The sequence below is a fragment of the Myodes glareolus genome, chromosome 2, assembly GCF_982192425.1.
Source record: "Myodes glareolus chromosome 2, mMyoGla1.1, whole genome shotgun sequence".
NCBI classification, from domain to species: Eukaryota; Metazoa; Chordata; class Mammalia; order Rodentia; family Cricetidae; genus Myodes; species Myodes glareolus.
Window position 1 is genome coordinate 83,056,927 of NC_142027.1, and position 6,000 is coordinate 83,062,926.

A 6,000-nucleotide genomic window follows, 5' to 3' on the forward strand; every position below is an offset into this window, starting at 1 on the left:
TACGCAAATCTATCAATGTAATCCATCATATAAATAAACGGAAAGAAAAAAATCATATGATCATTTCATTGGATGCTGAAAAAGCATTTGACAAAATTCAACACCCTTTTATGATAAAGGTGTTGGAGAGACTGGGGATACAAGGATCATACCTAAATATAATAAAAGCAATATACAGCAAGCCGACAGCTAATATCAAATTGAATGGAGAGAAACTCAAAGCCTTTCCACTAAAATCAGGAACACGACAAGGCTGTCCACTCTCTCCATACCTCTTCAATATAGTGCTTGAAGTTCTATCAATAGCAATAAGACAACATAAGGGGATCAAGGGGATTCGAATTGGAAAGGATTAAGTTAAACTTTCGTTATTTGCAGACGATATGATAGTGTACATAAGCGACCCCAAAAACTCTACCAAAGAACTCCTACAGCTGATAAACACCTTTAGTAACGTGGCAGGATACAAGATCAACTCCAAAAAATCAGTGGCCCTCCTATACACAAAGGATAAAGAAACAGAGAGGGAAATCAGAGAAACATCACCTTTCACGATAGCCACAAACACCATAAAATATCTTGGGGTTACTCTAACCAAGGATGTGAAAGACCTATTTGACAAGAACTTTAAGCCTTTGAAAAGAGAAATTGAGGAGGATACCAGAAAATGGAAAGACCTCCCCTGCTCTTGGATTGGGAGAATCAACATAGTAAAAATGGCAATTCTACCAAAAGCAATCTACAGATTCAATGCAATCCCCATCAAAATCCCATCAAACTTCTTCACAGACCTTGAGAGAACAATAATCAAGTTTATATGGAAAAACAAAAAACTCAGGATAGCCAAAACAATCTTATACAATAAAGGAACTTCTGGAGGCATTACTATCCCTGACTTCAAACTCTATTACAGAGCTACAATATTGAAAACAGCTTGGTATTGGCATAAGAACAGAGAAGTCGACCTATGGAATCGAATAGAAGACCCAGATACTAACCCTCAAACCTACGAACACCTAATTTTTGACAAGGGAGCTAAAGGTATACAATGGAAGAAGGAAAGCGTCTTTAACAAATGTTGCTGGCATAACTGGATGTCAACCTGTAGAAGAATGAAAATAGATCCATATCTATCACCATGCACAAAACTCAAGTCCAAATGGATTAAAGACATCAACATCAACCTGTCCACTTTGAACCTGATAGAAGAGAAAGTGGGAAGTAGTCTACAAGATATAGGCACAGGAGGCCACTTCCTAAGTAGGACCCCAGCAGCACAGACAATAAGAGAAACAATGAATAAATGGGACCTGCTGAAACTGAGAAGCTTCTGTAAAGCAAAGGACACTGTTAGTAAGACAAAAAGGCTGCCTTCTGACTGGGAGAAGATCTTCACCAACCCCTCATCAGACAAAGGTCTGATCTCCAGAATATACAAAGAACACAAGAAACTAGGCACTAAAACTCTAATTAACCCAATTAAAAAATGGGGTACTGATCTGAACAGAGAATTCACAACAGATGAACTTCGAATGGCCAGAAGACACTTAAGGTCATGCTCAACCTCCTTAGCGATCAGGGAAATGCAAATCAAAACCACTTTGAGATACCATCTTACACCTGTCAGAATAGCTAAAGTTAAAAACACCAATGATAGCCTATGCTGGAGGGGATGTGGAATGAGGGGAACACTCATCCATTGTTGGTGGGAATGCAAACTTGTGCAGCCACTTAGGAAATCAGTGTGGAGGTTTCTCAGGAAACTGGGAGTCAACCTCCCTCAGGACCCAGCAATTCCTCTCTTGGGAATATACCCTAGAGATGCCCAAACATACTACAAAAGCGTTTGTTCAACTATGTTCATAGCAGCACTATTTGTAATAGCCAGAACCTGGAAACAGCCTAGGTGCCCCTCAATAGAAGAATGGTTAAAAAAGGTGTGGAACATATACACATTAGAGTTTTACTCAGCGGTAAAAAATAATGACATCTTGAATTTTGCATGCAAATGGATGGACATAGAAAACGCTTTACTGAGTGAGGTAAGCCAGACCCAAAAAGAGGAACACGGTATGTATTCACTCATAAGTGGATTCTAACCATAATTAAAGGTCTTTGAGCCTATTATTCGTGATCCTAGAGAAGCTAAATAAGAAGACGAACCTGATGAAGATTATTTACCTATCCGCCAGGAGGTAGGAAATAGTCAAGAGTCCCAGGTAACCTTGGGTGCATGGGGGGGGGTGGGAGGGTTGTTGGAAGGGGAGAGGGTTAGAGAGAAGGGTGTAGGGGAGGAATGGAGAAAGCTCGGTTGACCGGGATGGGGGGAAGGGAGGAAGGATGAATGTGGGATCAGGGAAGAATATATTTCAACTAAGGGAGTCATATTAGAGTTTACAGGAAACTTGATTATATATGGGATCCCAGGTCCAAGGAGAGATCCCCAGATTGTTCTCGGGACAGAGGAGGGGGTGCCTGAACCGGCCTTGGCCCGTGACCATACTGATGAATATTTTGCTTATCACCATAGATCCCTCATCTGGCGTTGGATGACGATACAGATGGAGGCCCGCGTTGGAGCACCGAACTGAGCCCCCCAAGATCCAAACGAGGAGCAAAAGGAGGAAGAAAATGACGAAGGACTGCGAGGGATACTATCACCCACTGATACAAGGGGTCGGATCTAATGAGAGTTTACCAAGGCCAGATGGACCGTGACTGAACGAGCATGTGACCCAACCAGATTCTCTGAATGTGGCCGGATTTTCTGAATGTGGCTGGCCTGCAGTCTTTCCGAGAAGCCATTGACAATGACACTGGGACTGGTTTCCTCTGCATATACTGGATTTTTGGGATCCAGTCTGTTTGGATGCTCACCTTCCTGGACCTGGAGTGAGGGGGGAGGAACTTGGACTTCCCACAGGGCAGGAGGCCCTGACTTCCCTTGGGGACAAAGAGGGAGGAGGAGAGGGAGGGGGGGAGTGGGAGGGCGTTGGGAGGAGGGGCGTAAATGGAAACTTTTTATAATTTAATAAAATTACTAAAAAAAAATATACTATAGGGACTGGAGAGATGGCTCCACATTTAACACTGACGCTCTATGGAGGACCCAGGTTTAATTCTCAGAACCCACATGGCAGCTCTCAACCATGTATAACTCCTGGTCCAGAGGGTTCATGCCCTCTTATGTCCTCAACCGGCACTTCATGCATTTGGTACACATATTTGTAGGTAAAACACACACACATACACACACACACACACACACACACACACACACACAATAAAACTTAATAAATCTTTTAAAAATGATAAAGCAATTCAACTATGTAAGAGAGATGATAAAAAAGCAGACATTAAAACATCTCGATTACCTTTTAATTGCCTTAAGATGAGAGAAATTCTAATCAAAACCACAGGTTCAGTCTGCCGCATATTCACTAAGTGGCAATGATCAAAGTCATGGGAGAGTCGAATGTTGGGTGAAGCATGGAGAATCTGAAACTCTCCTACATTTCTAGGAGACATAGAAAATACTGTACCTACTTTGGAAAATGAATACTCAGTTGTTTAGTATGTTTAAAATGGGGTTACTTTGTAACTCAGGAACAATTCTGAACATATAACCCCAAAACATAAAAACAAATATTCAAATACCACCTTGTATGCAAATTCTCATAGTCATAAAGTTATAGCAAACATTTAATACTAACTTCAGTGTTCATCAAGGGATATGAAAAGTCATTTTTTCATAGACACCAAAGACAGTGATACTTTCTTCCTTTAATAGTATGCTGAGTGACAGACACCTGACACAGAGATGACATAGTCTATGATCCCATTGATGTGAAATACCCAGAATATGTAAATATACAGAAAGTGAATTGGTTGTTGCTTAAGTCAAGGTTGCTTGAAACACAATGCTTCAAATGTGTAACATGGCTAGAACAAAGTAGTCTGCAGTTGACTTTGGTAACGGGCCATGTGGATCATCAATCCGGGCAGAGTACTGAGTGATCAAAGTTCTGAGAAAAAGTGACTGTTGAGTGCTGAGTCCTACATGGATCATCTGCATGAGATCACGCCAATTATATTTGGTGGCAGAACTATTGGACTCACTGGGTGACTGAAAAGTTAGAGAGACACAAGTTGAGTGGAAGTTGGAGTGTCTGAGGCAAGTGGGAGGTAAGAGTTAGGGGTGTATATAACTAAGATAGATTGTATACCTATATGATATCGACAAAAGATAAATAAAAGAATTCCAAATCAAAGCCAGGAATTGCAACATGAGGGGAGGCTTGTTGGTTTATTTGTCCCACCAGGCACCACACAGCCCACATACCGCAAAGAAAATCACACAGAGTCTACATTAGGTTATAAACTGATTGGCCCATTAGTTCAGTCTTCTTATTAGCTCTTGAAACTTATATTAGCCCATTATTCTCATCTAAGTTAGCCATGTGGCTCAGTACCTTTTCCAACAGGGCAGGTTACATCTTGCTTCTCTGTGGTCTGGGCAGGAATGGAGGAATGGGCTTCCTCCTTCCTAGCTTTCTCCTATTCTCATTGCCCTGCCTCTATTTCCTGTCTGGTTGACCCACCTTTACTTCCTGCCTGGCCAATCAGTGTTTTATTAAAATATGATTGACAGAATGTAGACAATCCTCCTGCACCACTTCCCTCTCTTTTTTTAAACAAAGGAAAATACCCATAGTCCATTTGTTGGGAATGTAGGCATAGTATTTCAGACTACTTCCAGCTGGTTGGGGCCAATGATAAACTTATGGGGACCTAAAGAATATTTAGAGTTATAATCAAATCCTGACTGGCATATCCTGTGAGACCTGATCATCCCAGGCAGCTTCTTGAATCTGTTCTGGATGTAGAACTCAGACATCTGGGCCATCAGTTCCTACCAGAGATTTCTCATGTAATCTTCCTAGATCAAACTGGATTTCTCTTAACTCTTAATAAAGCAACAGTCTCTCATTTTCTATGGAAACAAAATCAAAATCTCTTCTCCACAGTAACATACCTTTTGACTTCAATTTTGTAGTCAAGGTGTTTTCAGAATACTTATCTTGGATTAATTCAGCAGCATTTATAAACAAATATCTTTTAGCAGCTGTTGCTCCTTTCTCAGCATTCAAACAATTCAAAGAGAGCATAATAGCATACAGTATCAAGATTCTCTGTGTATTTTCCATCTTACTTTTCCTTTTTGAGACTGATTCTCTGTATATCTTTGTCCTGGAATAACTCTGTAGACCAGGATGTCCTTGAACTCACAGATATCAGTTTGTCTCTGACTTCCCAGTGCTGGGATTAAAAGTATCCACCACCACACCTTGAACTCATAGAGGTCTGTCTGTCTCTGTCTCCCAGGCATAGGGATTAAAGATATGCTTGAAATCACAGGTCAATCTATCTCTGCCCCTTGAAGTCACAGTGGTCAATCTACCTCTGTCTCCCAAGTGTTGGGTTTAAAGGTGTGTATGACCACACTCAACTACCAACTACTCTTTCTTTCTTTTTAAGAACTCTTAACCTTTAGCCTGCACACACTGTAAACCATACAGCGGTTTTCTCCATCTTTGAATAGCTCTTTACTATAGATCTCTCTTTTTATGACCACATGAGTCTTTATGGAGAGGATTAAATCCATGTCTTTAATGATTAAATCCAGACCATTCCTTAGCTTTCCCACTTCATGGAAGAGGTACTGCTCAAGCCAGTTTTATTGCCACAACTCTGTGGTGTTTTAAGGCCCATGCCAGTAAGCAAACGGCAGTATTCTACTCACAGACCACACTCAGTCAAAGTTTGCACTGGCAGGATGGCCAAGAAAGTCAGCATTATAAAATGACACATCCTTTTTCCTGCTATGACTGAAAACCAAAAAGCATGTGTTCAGGTTTTCATCAACATCATTTAAGTGTTTTGTGGCAGGACCTCTTTTTTTAAAAAAAAAAAATTATTTATTTATTTTTTAAAAATTTC